This window comes from Scyliorhinus torazame, chromosome 11, assembly GCF_047496885.1.
Source record: "Scyliorhinus torazame isolate Kashiwa2021f chromosome 11, sScyTor2.1, whole genome shotgun sequence".
Lineage (NCBI taxonomy): Eukaryota > Metazoa > Chordata > Chondrichthyes > Carcharhiniformes > Scyliorhinidae > Scyliorhinus > Scyliorhinus torazame.
In genome coordinates this window covers 108,895,503-108,919,778 of record NC_092717.1, presented here as the reverse complement: position 1 = coordinate 108,919,778, position 24,276 = coordinate 108,895,503, and the positions used below count along the sequence as shown (strand labels likewise).

The window sequence follows — 24,276 nt, the reverse complement described above, 5'->3', positions numbered from 1 at the left end:
ATACTGCCACAGGATTGTGGGATAGTCATTAATCCCCAGCCAATGGTAAGTAGGCAGGTTATAACAAAAACTCTCTTCAGTACAAAGTCATACTGCTAGGAATGATTTGTGGTGGCATAAAGCCTTTCTCCTTTCCCAGCCCTAAAAATAGTGCTCCATTACTTATTCCATCGAGTCATAGAGGTCTACAGCACAGGAAAGGCCTTCAGCCCATCGCTGATCAAAGAAAAGCTAGCTAAGTATTCTAATCCTATTTCCCAGCACTTGGCCCAGAGCCTTGTATGACTCCCACGTTATCAAAAATCTTGCTGAAGTCCAACTAGACTACGTCAAATGCATTGTCCTCATCAGCACGGTAACATAGTGGTTAGCTTCACAGCTCCAGGGTCCGAGGTTCAATTCCCGGCTGGGTCACTGTGCAGACTCTGCATGTTCTCCCCGTGTCTGCGTGGGTTTCCTCCGGGTGCTCCGGTTTCCTCCCACAGTCTAAAGATGTGCGAGTTAGGTGGATTGGCAATGCTAAATTGCCCTTAGTGTCCAAAAAATGTTAAGTGGGGATTACGGGGATAGGGTAGATACGTGGGCTTTAGTAGGGTGCTCTTTGTAAGGGTCGGTGCAGACACGATGGGCCAAAGGCCTCCTTCTGCACTGTAAATTCTATGATCTACACACCTGGTCACCTCTTCGAAAAATTCAAATCAAGTTAGTCAGATATGACCTCCCCTTAACAAAACCATGCTGACTGTTCTTGATTAATCCCTGCCTCTCCTAATGCAGATTAATTTGGTCTTTCAGAATTACTTCCAATAGTTCCCCCACCACTGGAGGTTAGACTGACTGGCCTATAGTTTCCTGGCTTATCCCTTCCCCCCTTCTTGCATAATGGCACCATACTGGCTATTCTCCAGTCCTCCAGCGTCTTTCCTATGGCCAGAGAACAATTGAAAATTATTGACAGTTCATCTGCTATTTCCTCCCATGCCTCGCTCAACAGCCTGGGACATATTTCATCCGGCCCTGGAGATTTGTCTACTTTTAAGCCTGCCAGACCTCTCAGAACCTTCACTCTGACTATGTTAATGTCTTTAATTTTATCACAGTCCTTCATCCTGATTTCTATACCCACATCATCCCTCTCACCAGTGAACACCAACATAAAGTACTAATTTAGAACCCTATCTACATCCTCTGGCTCCACACACAAGTTATCACTATGGCCCTTAATGGGCCCGACTCGTTCCCTCGTTATCCTTTTACCTTTAGTGCACTTGTAAAACAAGTTAGGATTTTCCTTTATTTTGCCTGCCACTATCCTTTCATGTACCCCTATCTGCTCTCCTAATTTCCTTCTTAAATCCCCTATTGTACATCCTTTAAGTCCCTGTAGCTTCTGCTGTTTTGAGCCCTTGATGTCTGCCCGAAGCTTCCCTTTTTCTCTGTGTCCAATGTAGCATATCCGTCAATATCCAGGGTTCACTGGATTTATTGGTTCCACCCTTTTTCTTGATTAGAACATGTTGGCCCTGTACCCTGTTCCTTCTTGAATGCATTCCAATGTTTTGTCACAGGTTTACATAAAAGTGTCTGGTCCCAGTTCCACTCTGGCCAAATCATATCTGATCTTTTTCCAGTCTAATACTTTTAATTTGATGTAAAATATCTGATTACAAGAACTTTCATTTCTGAATTATCTTTAAAAAAAATAAATTTAGAGTACCCAATTCATTTTTCCCAATTAAGGGGCAATTTAGCGTGGCCAATCCACCTAGCCTGCACATCTTTTGGGTTGTGGGGGCGAAACCCACGCAAACACGGGGAGAATGTGCAAGCTGCACACAGACAATGACCCAGAGCCGGGATCGAACCTGGGACCTCGGCGCTGTGAGGCAGCAGTGCTAACCAGACTGCGCCACTGTGCTGTCCTTATATGAATTATCTTTAACATTGTAAAAATGTCCCAAAACAGTTTACAGAAACAGAACTGGCAATGACTGACAGGTGCGAGTAAGGCTACATATGCCTAAAACTTTGCAGTTGCTTGTTTACTGAAAAAGTAACTAATTAGAATAGACTGCAATGAATAGAACTGAGATTCTCAAATGCTTACTGTTAGATGCAAGTGCCCAATAAATTGTAAGTATTTCAGAAAATACAAAGTAGCATTCATTTCAAAATTCAGGTTAGAGAATTACATATTCAGTTCAAGATAAACATAAAAGCCCAGGTTGTACAGTAGTAATGAAGTGAACTCGTTGGCATCTGGCATCATTACTCCGTTGCAACAGATAGGAACTTCTGGCATTGATAGAAAATGTGAGGTTGTCACTTTGGCAGGAAGAATAGACTTAATTCCTCTGGTCCTGTGCCGGATAATGGGCAGCAAGACTCCTCCATTCTCTCTGGCTCATTGTAATTACTTTTTAAAAATTCATTTACTGGATGTGGGCATCGCTAGTCAGGCCAGCATTTATTGCCCATCCCTAGTTGCCCTTCAGAAGGTGGTGGTGAGTTGCCTTCTTGAACCGCTGCAGTCCTTCAGGTGTAGGTACAATCACTATGATGTTAGGGAGGGAGTTCCAGAATTTTGTCCCTGCGACAACGAAAGAACGGTGATATATTTCCAAGTCAGGGTGGTGCGTGACTTGGAGGGGATCCTCCAGGTGGTGGCGTTCCTAGGTATCTGCTGCTCTTGACCTTCTAGATGGTAGTGCTTGTGGGTTTGGAAGGCGCTGTTGAAGGAACCTTGGTGAGTTACTGCAGTGCATCTTACAGATAGTACACAAGGCTGCCACTGTACGTCAGTGGTGGAAAGTTTGAATGTTTGTGGAAGGAGGGGCAATCAAGCGGGCTGCTTTGTCGTGGATGGCGTTGAGCTTCTTGAGTGTTGTTGGTGCTGCACTCATCCAGGAAAGTGGAGAGTATTCCATCACAATCCTGACTTGACTTGATTGATGGGCTGTGGGGGGGTCAGGAGGTGAGTTACTTGCCGTAGGATTCCTAGCCTTTGACCTACCTTGGTAGCCACAGTATTAATGTGGCTAGTCCATTTCAGTTTCTGATCTTAAGCTACAGACCAGTGGTGTCGCACTTTCGAAGGTCCTCTTTAAATGTTCTTCTTTGGCCAGCCCTGTCTTCCTTTTCCACCTGGCGATGCCCATTCTACTCTGACAGGGTGCATGTCCAGAATGTGAAATACATGTCTTGCCAACCTCTGTCGGTTCTCTGTCATGATGTCCTGCAGGTGCTTCTGACCAGTTCTGTCCAACTGATGCCCAGGATCTTATGTAGGCAACACTACTGAAAGACATGACACCTTTGATGTTCTCTTCCATGTCTCACTGGCATAGATTGCTGTTTGTACTACGATGGACATATAGATTTGCAGCTTTATGGACATGTTGTGGTGTTGGTGCCCAAACCCTGTGGAGCTGCTGGTAGACCAATGTTGCTTTGCCAATTTTCCTGTGGACATTGATCAAGACATCACCTTCCCTGGACATGAGGAGTGATTGGTGTCTCTAAAGGTCTGTTAATTGATGATGACTGGGGGAGAGGACCACCTTGTTGCCATCCAACCTTCACTATTTTGGTCTTCTCGCTGCTGCTACGTAGAATAACCTTGGTGCTTGTGAACACTGGTGGTCATGTCATGGAGCGCGCATCACTCTTAGACCAGCAAAGTGATATTGTCTGCGAAATTCAGGTCTATCAACCAGTGCTTTTGCCATGGGGTGCCAAATTCTGCACCCACCATTGTATTCCTCACAATGAAATTGATAAATACGAGGAGAATGGGGAGAGTATGCAGTCTTGCCATATTCCTGTAATGACATTGAAGGAGTCCATGGTGCCCACGCTGGTGTTGATGCAGCAGCTGGAAACGCAGTAGAAGGCTTTAATGTATTTAGTATCTCTTAATTGGTTGCCGTACTGTCTCAAGGTGTACTAGAGTGACTTGATGGATGCAGTCAAAAGCCTCCTTGAAATCAATGAAGTTGTTTGCAAGTTGTGTCTGATACGCAAGGCTCTGCCCTGTGTTCCTGAGTATAAAGGTCTATTCCCAGTGTGATCTGTCACCCCGGAAACCTGCCTGTTCTTCATGAAGGATACCATCTACTTGTGCTTTCAAACTGTTGAGGAACACCATGCTGAAGACATGGCCAAGTACTGATAGCCCCTCCAGTTGTTGAGGTTCCCTTTCTTTGGCAGCTTGACGATTACACCTTACCTCCAGTCATCCGCAATTTCCAATGCAGTCCAGATCTTGTGGAACAAGCTCAATGTTCTTGCAACGTTTCAATAGCTCTGCTGATATCTCATCAATCGTAGATGCCTTATTCTTCTTCAGGTTCTTGGTGCTCTTTGGATCTCAGATCTGGCTATTTTTCCTCGTATTGATGTTCAGCTGTTGAAGTGTGCTGCTGTCCTTGAACTCAAATATGGAGTGGGGGTTGGGCTGCTTGAGGATCTCCTGAAAGTGTTATACCCAACTTGCTGCCTTTGCCTGTGATTGGTGCACTGATGTTGCTCCAGTTCCTGTATGATCCTGTGCAAGAAATTGGAAGTGTTCCAATTTGCTGCTGCTTGTGCCTCTCTGCCTTTTAATTCTATCCATCCCTGCTTGTCTCTCCTGCAACTCTTCTTCACGGCTTTTTCCAGTCTTCTGTTCTTCTTATCGTCTTTTTGTGGATGTCTTACTGTTTCAAAAAGTTATTGCCAATCTGGAGCCCATTACTGTTGCAGAAGGCCAGTAGGCACTCAGCATAACCATTGAGCTTGCTTGCTGGAAAAATATTAAAGCAGAATATTATTTAAATGGAGGGAGACTGCAGAATGCTTTGGTACAACAAAAGGATCTGGGTGTCCTTGTACATGAACCACAAAATGATAGCATGCAGGTGCAGCAAGTAATTAGGAAGGCAAATGGATTGTTGGTCCTTATTGCAAGAGGGATAGAGTGTAAAAGTAGGGTGCCAAATGACAACTGTACAGGGAATTAGTGAGACCACACCTAGTGTACAGTTATGGTCTCCTTACTTAAGGAGGGATATACTTGAATTGGAAGCAGTTCAGGGAAGATTCACCTGGTTGATTTCTGGGATAAAGGGCTTGTCTTATGAGGAATGGATGTGAAGGTTGGGCTTGTACATTGTAGTTTAGAGGAATGAGAGGTGATCTCATTGAACCATATAAGATTCTGAGGAGACTCAACAGCTCTTTCCCCTTGTGGGTGAATCTAGAACGAGGAGGCACAGTTTAAAAATAAGAGATCACCCATTTAAAACAGAGGTGAGGAGGGATTTCTTCTCTCAAGGGGTATTTAGTTTTGGGAACTCTCTTCCACAGAGAACAATGGAGGCTGGACATTGAAGATATTCAAGGTTAAGTTGGACACTTTTTAGATGTAGGGCTTCGAGGGTAATGGAGGACAGGCAAAATAGTGGAGTTAAGGCCACAATCAGATAGTCATGGTTGAATGGCGGAGCAAGCTCGACGGCCGAAAGGCCTGCACCTACTCCTATTTCCTTTGTTCTGATGATAATGAACTATTCACTGTTTGGGTGGAGGGGTACCAATATCCCAGGAAATTAGCGACTGGCATAACTCATGGTTTAATACTCTTAGACTATAATTTCCTCTTGTATTGAGATGGGCCCGACAATATAGATGCACCATTATAATAGTGCAAGCCTATCAGCTTCTGAACAGGACTAATGAAACTTCATACCTCTCATTCATGCCAAATGACATCTATGCTATAAGTAAGTTTACCCTCATGCAGCTGAAGATGAATTCCAATTGAGAACATTCTTGGGTTATTGGAGAAAAAAGTCATCTCTATATAGTGGCATCTGTAAGAATATGACATGTTGAAGTCTACGCCTGAAGTATAATGGGTGGATTGTGGAAAACCATGTATTATCTATGTGTAAGCATATATTTTTAATTAAAATATATCGATAACATATTTCAAAGAGTGAGAGTTCACAACATTGTCATGGCATTGCACCTGTAAGTGACTGTTTGACATGAATATTAATTAGGCTCCCCCTAACATTGGGCAGTATTCTTCCCCCCACGCCGCGTGGGAGAATCGCTGGGGCGCCGTGCGAGTTGCGCCACGCTGTCTCGACACCCGCACGTGAATCTCCCACCCACCACCACCCCCCCCCCCCTCGAAACCAGCGCTGCGAGAATGGCGCCGGGCCGCTCGGAGAATCGCTGCAAATGGCGAGCGGCGATTCTCCGGCCCGGATGGGCCGAGCGGCAGGCGAAAAAAATGACAGTCCCGCCGACGCCGTTCACCCCTGGTCGCTGCCGATGGGAACTCTGCGGGAATGCTGGGGGGGCGGCCTGTGGGGGGAGGGGGCTCCTTCACCGGGGGAGGGGACCTCCGATGGGGTCTGGCCCGCGATCGGGGCCCACCAATCGGCGGGCCGGCCTCCCCCCCCCCCCCGGGCCTACTTTGATGTGCGGCCGGCCCCTGAACACCGACCCCATGTTGGGTCGGGGCCGGCGCGCGTAAGAAGTTCCCCGCGCATGCGCAGGATGGCGCGGCCCAACTGCGCATGCACGGGTTGACGCGGCACACATTTGGCGCCGCGTAAGGAGGCTGGAGCGGCGTGAACCGCTCCAGCGCCATGCTGGCCCCACCGAGCCCTGTTCGCGCCATCGAGAAACGCGACGGCGTTCACGACGCCGCGAACACTTGGCCTCAATATCGGAGAATCTCGCCCATTATGTCACCTGTTGAACTGCATTTTATTGGGGTTTTTAAATTTAGAGTACCCAATTCATTTCTTCCAATTAAGGGGCAATTTAGCGTGACCAATCCACCTAGCCTGCACATCTTTTGGGTTGCGGGAGCGAAACCCACCCAACACGGAGAGAATGTACAAACTCCACACAGACAGTGACCCAGAGCAGGGATCGAACCTGGGACCTCGGCGCCGTGAGGCAGCAATGCTATCCATTGTGCCACCGTGCTGCCCATTGAACTGCATTTTTGAGTTTTCACTGCAATTCACAACATTTACCACTGAGTGGTGCTGTACCAGTTTGTTTGCTGGAGCATGGAAGACATCTTGCTAAAAGTGAGTAAAATGTTTTTTTTACTTTGTCCATCAGGCCAACTGTAATGTCCGATTCCACCAAATTATTCGGATCAGTATAGATGAATCATGACCGTGTGCTGCTTCAGTGCAAATATCCTGCTGGACTTTATCCCCATGGCTCTAACAACTCTGAAAACCAGGCCCCTATTTTCTTAATGAAATGAAATGAAAATCGCTTATTGTTCTTATTACCTGTTCGGGGAGGCTGTTACGGGAATTGAACCGTGCTGCTGGCCTGCCTTGGTCTGCTTTCAAAGCCAGCGATTTAACCTTGTGCTAAACCAGCCCCACTGGTCTTCTTGGCCTTCTTGGACATGGGACTGACGACCATCACAATATTTGACCTACAGCTTTGGTGCAGTTTTCCAGGTGCTGGAATTTAAGCCAATTTAATTGCCAACCTGGGTCCAGTGCTCCACTTGACACCCAGCCCGATAGTCTTAGGCACCTCTCCTGTTTACATCACCTCATGGTCTTCCTGAATCATAAGAACATAAGAACTAGGAGCAGGAGTAGGCCATCTGGCCCCTCGAGCCTGCTCCGCCATTCAATGAGATCATGGCTGATCTTTTGTGGACTCAGCTCCACTTTCCGTCCCGAACACCATAACCCTTAATCCCTTTATTCTTCAAAAAACTATCTATCTTTATCTTAAAAACATTTAATGAAGGAGCCTCTACTGCTTCACTGGGCAAGGAATTCCATAGATTCACAACCCTTTGGGTGAAGAAGTTCCTCCTAAACTCAGTCCTAAATCTACTTCCCCTTATTTTGAGGCTATGCCCCCCTAGTTCTGCTTTCACCCGCCAGTGGAAACAACCTGCCCGCATCTATCCTATCGATTCCCTTCATAATCTTGTATGTTTCTATAAGATCCCCCCTCATCCTTCTAAATTCCAACGAGTACAGTCCCAGTCTACTCAACCTCTCCTCGTAATCCAACCCCTTCAGCTCTGGGATTAACCTAGTGAATCTCCTCTGCACACCCTCCAGTGCCAGTACGTCCTTTCTCAAGTAAGGAGACCAAAACTGAACACAATACTCCAGGTGTGGCCTCACTAACACCTTATACAATTGCAGCATAACCTCCCTAGCCTTAAACTCCATCCCTCTAGCAATGAAGGACAAAATTCCATTTGCCTTCTTAATCACCTGTTGCACCTGAAAACCAACTTTCTGCGACTCATGCACGAGCACACCCAGGTCTCTCTGCACAGCAGCATGTTTTAATATTTTATCATTTAAATAATAATCCCTTTTGCCGTTATTCTTACCAAAATGGATAACCTCACATTTGTCAACATTGTATTCCATCTGCCAGACCCTAGCCCATTCACTTAGCCTGTCCAAATCCCTCTACAGGCTTCCAGTATCCTCTGCACTTTTTGCTTTACCACTTATCTTAGTGTCGTCTGCAAACTTGGACACATTGCCCTTGGTCCCCAACTCCAAATCATCTATGTAAATTGTGAACAGTTGTGGGCCCAACACTGATCCCTGAGGGACACCACTAGCTACTGATTGCCAACCAGAGAAACACCCATTAATCCCCACTCTTTGCTTTCTATTAATTAACCAATCCTCTATCCATGCTCCTACTTTCCCCTTACTGTCATGCATCTTTATCTTATGCAACAACCTTTTGTGTGGCACCTTGTCAAAGGCTTTCTGGAAATCCAGATATACCACATCCATTGGCTCCCCGTTATCTACCGCACTGTTAATGTCCTCAAAAAATTCCACTAAATTAGTTAGGCACGACCTGCCCTTTATGAACCCATGCTGCGTCTGTCCAATGGGACAATTTCCATCCAGATGCCTCGCTATTTCTTCCTTGATGATAGATTCCAGCATCTTCCCTACTACCGAAGTTAAGCTCACTGGCCTATAATTACCCACTTTCTGCCTACCTCCTTTTTTAAACAGTGGTGTCACGTTTGCTAATTTCCAATCCGCCGGGACCACCCCAGAGTCTAGTGAATTTTGGTAAATTATCACTAGTGCATTTGCAATTTCCCTAGCCATCTCTTTTAGCACTCTGGGATGCATTCCATCAGGGCCAGGAGACTTGTCTACCTTTAGCCCCATTAGCTTGCCCATCACTCCCTCCTTGGTGATATCAATCCTCTCAAGGTCCCCACCTGTCATAGCCTCATTTCCATCAGTCACTGGCATGTTATTTGTGTCTTCCACTGTGAAGACCGACCCAAAAAACCTGTTCAGTTCCTCAGCCATTTCCTCATCTCCCATTATTAAATCTCCCTTCTCATCTTCGAAAGGACCAATATTTACCTTAGCCACTCTTTTTTGTTTTATGTATTTGTAGAAACTTTTACTATCTGTTTTTATATTCTGAGCAACTTTACTCTCATAATCTATCTTACTCTTCTTTATAGCTTTTTTAGTAGCTTTCTGTTGCCCCCTAAAGATTTCCCAGTCCTCTAGTCTCCCACTGATCTTTGCTACTAAATCCATGTCCCTTGGTCCATCTCAGCACTTCACACTGGGTCCTGCCGGACCTCACCCTGCCAGCCTGTCTGTGCTTCTCTCAAAAGTTGTTTCAGGATTGATCGTTTCCGTGTCTGTCACCACCTAAAGCTTTGTGCAGCTGTTAGCACACCTCTTTGCATGGACTTTTACTCCTTGGCCCAAAGGCATTCTTGAACTCAAGCCCTATGATTCATGGCAATATTTCATTGATGATGTTGGCAACCATCATCAAAGAAAAAGTAATGTTCACCCCATTCATATCGTCTTTATACCATACAAGCCTTATTGTTCCACTTTATAACTGCCATTACAAAATGAGCTAATATCTGAGTAATTCCTTCAAACAAGTTTAAAGAGGTCATCTTGCCATCAGTAAGCTTTATAAACTCTTCTGGTTGGCACATGTTTGAGGTTACTATTGGCAGAAACTACACTGTATAAATTTAATAACAAATGGGACAATGTTGTTACTCTGCCAGCTATTTCAACAAAGACATTAAATAGTATAAAATAAATGTCTTCATTAATTGTGATAACCCTCACGAGGATCATGGGGGATTACTGATTGATCTCCCCGTGGTCTTCATAGAAATCGAGTTCCCGTGGTGAGCAGGCGGAGGAGGCCTGTCCAAATGGGGCTCATTAACGGGACCTTTAAATGTAGATTGCAGATCAGGATCGGGAGTTCCCGATAGGCCTGGGCTGGGATTTTCGTTTTGTGTGCCACACGCAGTAGTGACTTTATTTTCAGTTTAAAATAAACCACTTTGGCCTTTCACTCTGCACCTCCTGGAATTATATTGGCAACGAGGGTGGGATTGATATTTCTTAATATGGCTGATGCCCACTTGAAATGGTTAGAAGAGGGCAGCACGGTGGCACAGTGGTTAGCACTGCTGCCTCACAGCGCTGAGGTCCCAGGTTCAATCCTGGCTTTGGGTCACTGATCCGTGTTTGTGTGGGATTCACCCCCACAACTCAAAGATGTGCAGGGTAGGTGGATTGGTCACGCTAAATTGCCCCTTAATTGGAAAAAATGAATTGGGTACTCTAAATTTATATAAGAAAAATAAATGGTCAGAAGTACATTGTGTCCTCCACGACTTCAAATATGTTGTGGGAAGACAAATGATTAGGATTTCTTAACATCAATCTATTAGGACAATGAGCACTTATTCTGAGGAATTTTGAATTTATATAGTGTAGTACAGTACCCTAAAGCAATTTTCATAAAGATGGCAGCTGAAAGCTGATGTGGCATTATCTACAGCAGTAAGCATAACTTTGAAGCAATATGTTCCAGTTAAACCGGATTTCAGTGACCTTAAACAGTTTGTTGTGAAGACACAATCTACAGTCGTCAGCATAAAAATTCACAAACATCCCTACTTCGACCTAAGGACCAGACACATGAATGTATAGAATGTATAGAATTTACAGTGCAGAAGGAGGCCATTCGGCCCATCGAGTCTGCACCGGCTCTTGGAAAGAGCACCCTACCCAAGCCCACACCCCCACCCTATCCCCGTAACCCAGTAACCCCACCCAACACTAAGGGCAATTTTGGACACTAAGGGCAATTTAGCATGGCCAATCCACCTAACCTGCACATCTTTGGAATGTGGGAGGAAACCGGAGCACCCGGAGGAAACCCACGCACACACGGGGAGAACGTGCAGACTCCGCACAGACAGTGACCCAAGCTGGGAATCGAACCTGGGACCCTGGAGCTGTGAAGCAATTGTGCTAACCACTATGCTACCGTGCTGCCCGCTCTGCCACCAAGTCGGGAGGTTAGAGGGGATCCATAGAAAAATGAAGGGTAGATAAAGGTGGATGATACTCCTCTGCCTGGGTGCACATAGGTACCTTGTAAAATGTAAAATTTTAAAACAAACATGATCCAATGTAAACAATATTTGTGCCTATGTAACCACAATCTGCAACCTACGTAATCGCACACTGTATAAATGTTACCTGATGCTTTACATTGACAGAGTTAGCTCTGGAGGCCTATCTCTCTGAAGATCGGCACTCCCAATGCATTGGTCAATAAACAATCACTCTGTGTCTGAGACTCCTGATTATTTTGTGGAATAGAGAAAAACCACAACATCATGCAACAATAGAAAAACTTCGGCAAAGTTTCTGTACTCCGCGGCATACCAGAGACTGGTGGTTCCCTGGGTACGAAATAGGCCCGTTTCTTTTTTGACTGTGGAACCATGCTGCACACGATGACGGGAGATGCACCAGATGACGGGAGACGCACCAGCGGAATTGTTAATGGGAGACGACTGCCTACCGGGCTCAGCCTGCTTTTTCCCAACTTGGGTGTGAAGGTGGAGTCAAAGCAGGAGTTCCAAAACCTCCAACACCAGAAGACCTGAAAGGACCTACAGAAAATGAGATGCAAGGGCAGCATGGTGGCCCAGTGGTTAGCACCGCTGCCTACGGCACTGAGGAGCCGGGTTCAATCCCGGACCAGGGTCACTGTCTGTATGGAGTTTGCACATTCTCCCCGTGTCTGCATTGGTTTCACCCCCACAACCCAAAGATGTGCAGGTTAGGTGGATTGGCCACACTAAATTGCCCCTTAATTGGAAAAAAAATAATTGGATACTCTAAATTTATAAAAAAAAGAAAATGAGATGCCATCTCTGTGCGGAACTTTGCAGATGGCTCCCAATGGACCCAGGGTCATGCTGGAAAAGACTTCCAGTTTCTTACACAGTAAAAGTCCATTAGAAGGCCATGAAAACGCACCAAGACGACCTGAGAAGCTGGGAACCCACTCCAGCGGAGACGACTTCAACAGAGATGATGTCTGTTGACTACCTCTGGCAAGGGGACCCGAGAGTAATCCTCCCAGCGATGAAGATTCAGAGTCTGAAATGGAGACTGAGGAGATTGATCCTTCGCCAGAGGTCAGCACTAAAGACGAGCCTCCATTTGTGGCTCTTTTGAGCTCAACAAGGAAGCGACGGTCCCTAGTCTGCTTCACCCTCCCCGATCTGGCTCCACCTGCTGCCAACTCAAGGCCTTTTGTAAAGTGATGAAAGAGGCCACATTGCCGTGGGAGTGAGGGGGATGATTTGGACTTGAGGGGAGGGATGCGATAACCCCTCACGGGGACCAAAGGGAATTGTTGATTGATCTCCCCTTGGGTTTCGTAGATATGAGTTTCCATGGTGAGTGGCACGGGCTGGCCCAGCTGGTGCTCATTAGCGGGACCTTTAAGAGTAACTCCCAGACTTGGACCAGGAATTCTGAGGGTCCTGAGCTGGGATGTTTGTTTTGTGTGCTGCAAAGTAGCTTTATTTTCATTTTAAAATAAATCAGTTTGGCCTGTCACTCCCTGCCTCCTGGAATCATTACATTAATAATAGCTATCGCAGGATTCTAATGCAAATATGTTAATTAATTTGTTATCAATATTTTCAATAGTCATTTGGCAGTTCAGAACTTGAGTATTGCTGAAAAGGGTCATGCTATTGAAGCTTTGTGCCTTGCACTTAACAGGATAGATTGGAAACATACCAAAATCTCAAAGGGAACAACACTTTAAATTGCATGATAAGAAGGTACTCATTGGTTGGCAATGGACTTTGATTGGTAGAGGCATTGCCATGGGGAATGCACTAAGAAACAGTTAACTGCAAACCTTTTCTCAAAATCAAACCAGGCAAGTTGGCTCTGGTCGAAATATTGCCATGCGGAATGAACCACAGAATGGCTGCCCCAAGCTTTTGTTTAGTTGAAAAAGGTGCAGTGTGCAGACACGTACCTTCTGTTTGCAAAGGACACGGCCCTGTGCGTGAATATTTGCAGCTTCTAGCAGGTGTAAGTGAGTCATATTGCAAACCCGCCTGAACCTTAAATTGGTTGTTAGTGTAATTTGTGGCACAATTGGAATTGATTAGAAAGTGTTGTCCAGTCGTGGAATCACACCTCATATTGGACACTATTTTCTGCGCACTGCACGCATACTCTGGTTAAGTATGGTCAGTACTTTGCCTGTTGAGAATAGCTGAAGGGCCGTGATGTTTGATACGAGCCACCAATCATTGAGGTATGGCCTATATACCTGGCACCACACCAGCACTGAAATTCAAAAACCACATTACCCATTTGTGTGGTAGGCAGAACATCTTTTAGGTTTGACAGCAGCTTCCTGTTAGTGGAAAATATCACTTCTGTTACTACACACCGGGGGCAACATGGTGGCACAGTGGTTAGCGACAGGGACTAGGGTTCAATTCCAGCCTTGGGTGACTGTGAAGTTTGCACTTTCTCTCCATGTGCGTGGGTTCCCTCCGGGTGCTCCAGATACCTCCCACAGTCCAATGATGTGCAGATTAGGTGGATTGGCCATGCTAAATTACCCCTTAGTGTCCAGGTGTGTGTGTAGGTTAGGTTAAAGGATTATTGGGTCAGGGCTGAGAGTGTGCTTGGTGGATCGCTATTTCAGAGGGTTGGTGCAGACAGCACTTCTGTACTCTCGGAATTCTATGATACTACATAGTAGCAAAGCAAAATGGCTAGCTCAAACTGTTGCTCAAATCTTTGAAACACCTTACACTCCCTGGGAAATCTGATGGAGATTAGCCTTAGGCCTAATGATGAGTTTGTGTGATATACAGCCAGCAATGATCTTATCAGTGTAGCCATTATCATGCAGGATAGCATTGATGCAGCCTATTTCAGCATCAAGCTCACACAGTGAGCAAATGACTTGGGCCCTATTTACAACATTGCTGATAAGGCCAGTCATATAGTGTGTGTGACTGTAGGAATCGCAACAGGTATATTGTCCAGTAAAGGTGGTTTGCGATAAGACTGTGTTAGAGAATCCCTTGGCAGATTTCTCAACAAACGCACCAATGACTGTTCCATTTCAAAGGCGAATTTGAGCGCAGGGTGGTGCCATTAAGGTGTGTAAGGAAATTCTTACATGCAGCTGCAAATTCAATATCGCAAAAGTTATCATCTTCGTAACGGAAATATGCAGGTAGTAGGAGGTTGGGGTCATTACATTGACCCCATTCCATTCTATTAATATTGTACAATATAATTTTTACTCTTTGTTCTTGCTACAAATATTTTCCTGGAGCAGCAGTGAAGAAGAAAACCCAATAACATTTCCAAATTGTACATTCTTGTGCAATTTCAATCATTGAGGTTTGCAGCAACATGTCCGGACATAATCAGAAAAGCAGGATGTCTCACCCATTGCTGTGAACTATAGCAGCTAAAGTCTCATAACTCACCAGTGCCCCAGGCTCAAGGTGTCTATGACTGCCATTCACACTGGTGACTAAGCACCTGGAATTTTTCATTGTAGGTGGTGCTTTCTGATTATTGTCTGTGCCAAAGTCTAGAAATAATCATGTGTGACTAGGATTGTCAAATGTCACATATTATTGCAGACTGGGTTTTATCACCATGAAAATATCTTCAATGTTCTATTTTACTTCAAGTGAACAGATTGCTTTTTTCTGGAGTTGTTATTGTGCTCTATCATTGGGACGAGGACCCAGTCCTAATGCGCGCATTTACATGATTCTACTGGAAATGCACCTTCCACCATAGTGGAAAACACCAGAAAGTGGGTCATAGGTCAATCGAGGCCAATGTCCGGCGATAAACTCTTTGTGTATACAAATGGTAGGCCTGACACCTCGTTGGGTTGCAGGGGTGAGACCCAGGCAGACACTGGGAAAATGTGCAAACTCCACATAGACAGTAACATGGGGCCGGAATCGAACCCGGGTCTTTGGCGCCATGAGGCAGCAGTGGTACCCACTGTGCCACAGTGCTGCCCCCTGCAATAATGATTTACAACAAAAGTACTTCTGCAGCGAGATTCTCTGCAATCGGCACGATGGCCCGATGCCAGCGTCAAAAACGTCGCGAACCACTCCGGTGTCGGGATGTCCAGAAGTAATGGAATTCTTCGCACTTCCGGGGGCTAGGTGGACGCCGGAGGGGTTGGCGCTGCGGCAGCCACGCGAAGGGAGTGCGCGAGTTCGCGCATGCGCCAAAGGGCCGGTATGATTCCGCGCGTGCGTGGAACCGCCGCCGTTTTCTGGCGCATGTGCAGGGGGGTGTCTTCTCTGCGCTGGCCATGGCGGAGCCCTACAGGGGCCGGCACGGAAGAAAGAAGTGCCCCCACGGCACAGGCCCGCCCGCAGATCGATGGGCCCTGATCGCGGGCCAGGCCACCGTGGGGCCCCCCCCCGGGGTCGGATCCCCCCGAGGACCGCCCTAGCTGACTTACCTACCAGGTCCTGCCATGTGGGACCATGTCTAATCCACGCCGGCGGGACTGGCCTGAAACCGACGGCCGCTCGGCCCAGCGGGGCCCGGAGAATTGGCGGGGGGGGGCCACTGCCGACGACCCCTGACCGGCACGGCGTGAACCCCGCCCCCGCCCGAAAACTGGCGCCGGAGAATACGGCAGCCGGTGTCAGGGATGGATTCGTGCCCCCCCCCGGATACTCTGACCCGGTGGGGGGTCGGAGAATCCCACCCCTGATTCCCAATAGTCTGAATTCTTCTTGCTTACATTGCAAATAAGACTTTAGAGGGTGGAGTGGGAACCAATGCACAAACTTGAGCAATGCAACTGTTGAGAAGATGTTTTTACAACATTTTCCAGTCAAAAAGATGGTATGTGGAGGCAGCAGTGTATCTTGTGTTTGAGCAATGATGACATGCAGATTGCAGGCACTGTCTCCAGCATCTGTTTATATTTCCTACTGTTCACGCTTTGTCTCTGACCGTGTAGGTAAAAGCAATGCAGAGCCCGCCACCATTCTTCATATCACCATATACTGCCAATTAAGACTGCCATAGAAATGGGTGTCTTGTATGGATAGAATCTACTACCATGCACAGCAGATCATCAGGAAAACAGAACATAAACAACAACATTATTAAAAATATGTTTATCTGGCACTTCCTGATACCACAGTCTGAGCCACAAAGCTCGTTGGGCACATTATTCTAATTGATCATAACCCATTTTCTTTAAAGGAGGCCGCATCCAAATTGCAGTTTTACCATTTTGTATTAAAACAAAGACAACCTGAACAACTACTAATTTCTATGATTTCATAGTTCCAGAATATTTGCAGCTTGTTTCCTGCTATTACTGTTTTTGCTGGGGTTTTTTTACCTGGAGAAATAACATTTGACAGATGAGGAACATCTACAAGCAGCATTTCTTTATAATACATTGAATGAAAATCCTGAGTGTTTCTTAATGGGTTGTTTATTTGCCATTACAGACTCTCTTATTGGAGATAGCTGTGTCTAATGGAAGACTACGTATTTCATCATGAATCACCTCCCGACATGTCAAAGTCTTAAAAAGAGCTGTGGGAATACTGGGGACAAGGTTTGAGACTATAATTATTTTTATCGCTTTTATTTCAGGAGTCAGATATAGCAGTGTAGAAGCCATAGAAAGGACATTCAAAAGATGCTGTCAGGTTCAAATATAGCAGTTAGACATGAAATGCAGGCAATGGTATCTATAGTTATACAAAGATGCTGGATAACACTGTCATTTGTGAATACTTTTGTTTTAGAATGACTTTGAAAATAATTGTTAACTTTTTGCAAGAGTTGATTTTCCATATAGTTGACAGTTTCAGAATGATCAACCTGGACCCTAGAAATGCACAAAGTGGAAATAAAGCTTGAATAGTGGTGAACCCGATACTTCTTGTTCAGCCTACAGTGCAGCAGCATAGTGTAAGTTAAAAGCATCAGCATCATCATAACGTCTGCACTGATATGAGTGTAGATTCTAAGAAATTCTTCCTGCTAAATATAGATATGCTTCCTTATTTTTTTTCTGAATGCTTTTAAGCTGAAGTGTAATGGAACGGTTTTCCACAGATAGCTTAATGTCTTTGTTCAAGCATTAGGATGCTCATAAAGGAAAGTACTCAGCTAAAGTGATCGGCAGGCATTTGAGAACGTGACAATTTAACAGGATTATCAAGCTTATCGGTGCTGCTTTGGATGAATGTATTTGTCTTTACATTTGGAGGCACATGCCTGTCACTGCAGTGAACAGGGTTTACAGGATTTTTAAGTTGTATGCTTGTGAGAATCTTCCTATTCAATGACAGCACGGAATATAAATTGTTTGTTGTTCCACATATGTTTCATCTCATTGAAGATAGCTTCAAGGTTCTTAGGAGGGGCAGCAATTTATGCTTCTGCTTTTTCCAATTTGTCCACAAAGCTCAGTCCATAAGTTCTTAGAATACTCTCGATCACCACAGTCATCATAAAAGGTCCCTTCAAATGTATTCTGGGGCCTTCATCCCTAAAACTGTGGTTGTTGGGTTGGAGATGGAAGCCTGGAATATGTGTCTCTGTAAATAAAAACTTTGCCACCTGGTTATCTAGATTAGAACATGGAAGCAAAGAATAGTTGCCTAATGGTGAAGGCTGGAAACCACAAATTCTTTTCAGACATTAGTAAAGCCATAGTTGCCATTGTGGAGTTGGGAGAAAGCAAGTGTTACGTGTCTGGGTAAGATCACCCTCCAATGTTCTCGGAGTCTGAATCATATGACCAGTGGAAGAATGAGGCTGAAAATGTGGTTATGTGTTACGCTCCTATCATAGAGGAACCAAGATACAACCTTGGTATTGTCAAGAAGTAAAGTCAGAAGTGAAGCATTTTGTGAGATTGATCTCCATCAGTTGGATAATGATGATGACTTGGATTTTCTAATATAGTTCCTGAATGAAATCTACAAGAAAAATGATCTGAGAAATACACCTGAGGCATGGTTACAATTTGATAGATTTTGGAAAACAGATGGTCAATCCCCTGTAAGGATACATCATGGAATTTAATAGATGATATAAAAGGTTGGGAAAGTTCAAATTGACGATCCCTGGATCAGAACTAGTGTTTAAATTATTGTATTGTGCTGGGGAGTCTCATATGGGCATGCTACTGGTTCTAACAAATATTTAGTTATTGGAGAAGGAGACTGTTAGATCAGATGTTGGCTGCCTTAATAAAATTCCTCGGAAAACAGTCATTTCCTTTAGCATTCATGAAAGAAATGAAATGTTCTGCAGTGACGCAAAGATTAGAAGGCTCAAAGATTGCCAGATTTTGAAATAGCCCAGATACCAGTTATAGGTGTCAATAGAACAGAAGAATTAAAGACAGAAAGAATAAGGATTAAAGTATCTTTAGCATATCTTGCAATTACAGCAGAAGACAAAACAGAACAAGGTAATGAGTGAATGGATCTCAGAAATGCCAAAGGAACTATTAGTGAGTCCCTCGAAGCTGCAGCAATGCTCAAGAAGCTCGTCACCCACTTCCGGTGGTGGCGATGAAGGAGTAAGTCGCACATTTGGTGGCTCCCGCTTGGGTCGGACTTTTGGACCTTTTCCCCCGAATTTTTACCGGACTTTATTTGAAAAATCAATGACAGAAGCAATTGTGTACTGGAGAGGAGGACTAGAAGTGCTCGCAAAGGCAGAAACAGAAGAATAGAGAATGCTTGGGCTGAAGCTGCACCGGGAGACAGCAAGGCGGGCGACCGGAGCTCTGGCTTGTCGACCCAGTGGTCAATGGAGCAGCTGATGCAAATTATCCAGGAGGGCTTCGCCAAGCAGAAGCAGGACTGCTTGGACCTGATTAAAAGCTGGAACTTAGATTGGATGCCCAAGATCGGGTGATCCAGAAAGTAGAGAAGGCGCTGGCTGACCAGGAGGAACATCAAACTGCGGTGGAGTTGGAGGTGGGGATACTGAGAGACCAGCAGAAAAGGCTCCTGGAGAAGGTGGAGGACCTAGAGAACAGGTCCCGCCTGCAGAACGTGAGAATCGTTGGTCTCCCAGAGGGGTCTGAAGGAGTGAACGCTGGGGCATACATAGCGGGCATGTTCGAGAAGCTGCTGGGGGATGGGGCTTTCCCCCGACCCTTGGAGGTGACAGGGTTCACAGAGCGCTCGCGAGGAAGCCGCGAATGGGAGACCCCACGAGGGTAATGGTGGTGAGATTCCACAGGTATTTGGATAAGGAGCGTATTTTACAGTGGGCTAAGCAGACACGGAGCTGTAAATGGGACAACAGTATCCTGCGGATCTATCAGGACCTGAGTGCGGAGGTGGCCAGGAGAAGAGCGGGGTTTAAGCAGATAAGGTCGACCCTTTTTAAGAAAAAGGTGAAGTTCAGGCAGTTGTATCCGGCCCGTCTCCGGGTCACATACGAGGAGCAACATTTTTATTTTGAGTCGCCTGAAGAAGCGCGGGACTTCACGAAAAGGAAAGGACTGGCGTCGGACTGAGAACTTTGAACTTTGCTGCAACGTTTATGTTCAAAAAAGTTTCTCATTTTTCGTTTTGCGAACGTTATTTGTAATGTCTTCTGTATTGATTTGGGGCCAGTTGCAGAGCTGAGTGAGTTGAAGTTTACATTTGCACTGTTGGGGGATGGAGATGTGTTCGTCTCGATGCTGGATCTCTTGCTTGATCTTTTCTTTGTTTAGCTGTTTTTTTATCTCTGTCGGGCAATTGTGTTGGGATTGTTTTTCATTTGAATATGTATGTATGAGCGGGGGTGGAGGGGGGGATATTGTCTGGCGCCAGGGGCGAGGGCCACCAAGCTAGCTGGGCGGGTTAGCTTACGGAAGCGTAGTGGGGGGTGAGCAGATGTTAGGCTTATCAAAGGGGTGGATTTACATTGTGCTGTTATTAGGGGGGGAGGGGTAAATGTTTTGCTGATGAGGGAGGGACTTTTGCTTAGGGACAGAGAGGAGGTCGGGGGCGGAGGCTGCCTGGGGGCGGGCCGGTGGAGGCGTGGGGCGCGGGCTGGAGACTGGCCCAAGAGAGGGGATGGCTGATCGGCGAAGGGGGGGGGGGGAGGGGGGCGGGGGGGAGGGGGGTGGGGGGGGGGGGGGGATGAGCCCTCCATACTAGACTGATCACCTGGAATGTAAGAGGGCTAATTGGGCCAGTCAAGAGGGCACGCGTGTTTGTGCATTTGAGGGGACTGAAGGCGGACGTGGTAATGCTGCAGGAGATGCACCTTAGAGTAGCTGACCAGATTAGATTAAGGAAAGGCTGGTTCGGACAGGTTTTCCACTCGGGACTGGACTCGAAGACTAGAGGCGTCGTGATCTTGATCAGCAAGCGAGTGGTGTTTGAGGCGGGAAGAATAGTTTTGGATGTGGGAGGCCGGTACATTATGGTCAGTGGGAAATTGGAGGGGGTGCAGGTGGTACTAGTAAATGTGTATGCGCCAAATTTGGACGATGTGGAGTTTATAAAGAGGATGCTGGGGAAGATACCGGACCTGGATTTGCATAAGCTGGTCATGGGAGGGGATTTCAACACCGTTATTGACCATGGTTTAGACCGATCAAGCTCAAAAATGGGCAGGGTGCCAGCAATGGCTAAGGAGCTAAAAGGGTTCATGGAGCAGATGGGGGAGTTAGACACATGAAGATTTGGGCAGCCGAGAGTGAAGGAGTTCTCCTTATACTCACACGTGCATAAAGTGTACTCCCGGATTGATTTCTTTATTCTGGGCTGGGCTCTATTGACGGGGGTGCTGGATACGGGGTACTCAGCGATCACAATCTCAGACCATGCCCCGCACTGGGTTGACCTACAGGTTAGCAAAGACAGTAATCAGCGCCCACACTGGAGGTTAGACGTGGGATTTTTAGCTGACGAGGAGGTGTGCGGGTGGTTGAGGAAATGTATTCAGAATTACCTGGAGGTCAATGACACGGGGGAAATTTCGGCAGCGGTGGTCTGGGAGGCATTGAAGACGGTGGTTAGAGGGGAGCTGATCTTGATATGGACCCACAGGGAGAAGGTAGACAGGGCAGAGACGGACCGACTGGTAAAGGAGATACTACAGGTCGACAGGAGGTATGCGGAGACCCCAGCGGCAGGGCTTTTAAGGGAACGGCGGAGGCTACAGGCGGAGTTCGGCTTGTTAACCACAGGGGGGGTGGTGGAGCAGCTGAGAAAGGTGAGGGGGGTGATCCAGGAGTGTGGAGAGAAGGCCAGCAGGATGCTTGCACAGCAGCTTAGAAAGAGGGAGGCAGCCAGGGAGATAGGGAAAGTAAAGGATGGAGACGGGAACCTGGTGGGAGACTCAGCAGGGGTGAATAAGGCGTTTAAGGAATTTTATTGGAGGCTGTACGGGTCGGAACCCCCACCTGGGCCGGAGGGGATGAGGCACTTCCGAGGGGGGCTGAATTTCCCGAAGGTGGACGGGGAGCTGGTAGAAGGACTGGGGGCCCCGATCGGGATCAAAGAGATAGCGGAGGGGCTGAAGGCCATGCAGTCGGGTAAAGTCCCGGGGCCGAATGGGTACCCAGTGGCGTTCTATAAAAACTTCTCATGGGATATTGGGGCCGCTGATGTTGAGGACATTCAATGAGGCAAGGGAGAGAGGGGTGCTTCCCCCAACGATGTCACAGGCCACGATTTCACTGATCCTGAAGCGGGACAAGGACCCGGAGCTGTGTGGGTCCTACAGGCTGATTGAATGTGGACGCCAAACTGCTGGCCAAAGGTTTGTCCTCTCGGATTGAAGACTGTGTTCCAGACGTGATAGGGGAGGACCAGATGGGGGTTGTTTAGGGAAGGCAGTTGGTTGCCAATGTAAGAAGGTTGTTAAATGTGGTCATGATTACACCCAGAAGGTAGGGAGGTGGAGGTAGTGATTGCAATGGACGCAGAGAAGGCCTTTGATCTAGTAGAATGGGAATATCTGTGGGAGGTACTAGGACGGTTCGGTTTTGGGTGAGTCAGGTTGTTGTATCAGGCTCCTGTGGCGAGCGTACGGACGAATAGGACACCATCCGACTATTTTAGGCTGCACCGGGGGATGAGATAGGGATGCCCCCTCTTCCCCCTGTTGTTCGCGTTAGCCATAGAGCCATTGGTAATTGCACTGAGAACTTCAAGGGGCTTGTCCAGGTGGGAATGGAACACAGAGCCTCGCTTTACGCAGACGACCTGTTCCTATGTGTATCGGATCCAGCAGAGGGGATGGAAGAAATCATGAGGTTTCTGGGGGAATTTGGCCGGTTTTCGGGGTACAAACTAAATATGGAGAAAAGTGAGATGTTTGCGATCCAGGCAAGGGGACAGGAGAGGCGACTGGGGGAACTTCCGTTTAGAGTGGTAGGGGGAAGCTTTAGATATCTAGGCATCCGAGTGGCGCGGGAATGGGAATGGTTGCATAAACTAAATCTGGCCCAACTAGTGGACCAAATGAAGGACGATTTCCGAAGGTGGGACACGCTCCCGTTGTCATTAATTGGGATGGTGCAGACGGTGAAGATGACGGTCCTCACGAGATTCCTGTTTGTGTTTCAGTGTCTCCCCATCTTTAATCCGCGGTCCTTTTTTAAACGGGTCAACAAAGTGATCACTGGCTTTGTATGGTCGGGCAAGACCCTGCGAGTAAAAAAGGGGATGCTTGAGCGGAGTCGGGGAGAGGCTGGGCTGGCACTGCCAAACTTCAGTAACTACTATTGGGCGGCGAATATAGCCATGATCAGGAAGTGGGTGGTGGGGGGGGGGGGGGGGGGGGGGGGGTCAGCATGGGAGCGTATGGAGGCGGCTTCATGTAAGGGCACCAGTCTGGGGGCGTTGATAACGGCACTTCTGCCGTTCCTGCCGGCACGGTGCTCCACCAGCCCCGTGGTGGTGGCGGCCCTGAGAGTCTGGGGGCAATGGAGGAGACATGTGGGAGCAGAGGGAGCATCGGTCTCGTCTCCAATCTGTAATAATCACTGGTTTGCCCCGGGAAGGATGGACGGGGGTGTTTCGGAGATGGCAGAGAGCAGGAATTGAGAGGATGGGGGATATGTTTATAGAGGGGAGCTTTCCTAGCTTGAGGGCGCTGGAGGAGAAGTTTGGGTTGGCGAGGGGAAATGAATTTAGGTACCTGCAGGTGCGGGACTTCCTACGTAGGCAGGTCTCAACCTTCCCGCTCCTACCACCAAGGGGAATACAGGATTGGGTAGTTTCCAGAGTGTTGGTGGGAGAAGGGAAGGTCACTGACATCTATAAGGAACTTTTGGGGTCAGAGGAGATGCAGACTGAGGAGCTGAAGCGCAAGTGGGAGGAGGAAGTAGGAGGAGAGATAGAGGATGGTCTCTGGGCGGTTGCGTTGAGTAGAGTCAACGCGTCCACAACATGTGCCAGGCTCAGCCTGATACAATTCAAGGTCGTTCACCGGGCTCACATGACAGTGGCCCGGATCAGCAGGTTCTTTGGGGTAGAAGATAGGTGCGCAAGGTGTGCGGGAGGACCAGCGAACCATGTCCACATGTTCTGGGCATGTCCGAAGTGAGGTACGATCAGTTTGACTGGAGACAAAATTTATTCCGAACTGAGGCTTTATTAGGATCAGATGTGTGTCCTCCGACTGCAGCTGACGAAATGGCTGCGAGCTGGAGGCCATGCACATTTATAACCCGGCTCCTGGCGGAGCTAGCATGCAGGGGCCCTGGTGAACCTGTAGTGCAGGTTCTACCGTACAACCCTTCATATAAGAACACAGTGGTTTACCACATTCACCCCCTGTTATACAATTGGCACTCTGTAATATTTACAGAACAGTAAAAAAAATGCCTCTGGTCATCCGGCGGGCC

At 47.0% G+C, this 24,276-nt stretch overlaps 1 protein-coding gene across 12 annotated transcripts in view; it reads left to right on the top strand.

Annotated features, from left to right (window-relative positions):
* The window catches only part of sulf1 (sulfatase 1), an 821,278-nt gene that overhangs the window by 331,827 nt on the left and 465,175 nt on the right, over nucleotides 1-24,276 (top strand). For all 12 annotated transcript variants that reach the window (XM_072467605.1, XM_072467606.1, XM_072467604.1 and 9 more), the window contains exon 2: nucleotides 16,898-17,007. The gene's annotated coding sequence lies outside the window, so the exon portion shown is untranslated. The remainder of the gene's footprint in view (nucleotides 1-16,897; nucleotides 17,008-24,276) is intronic.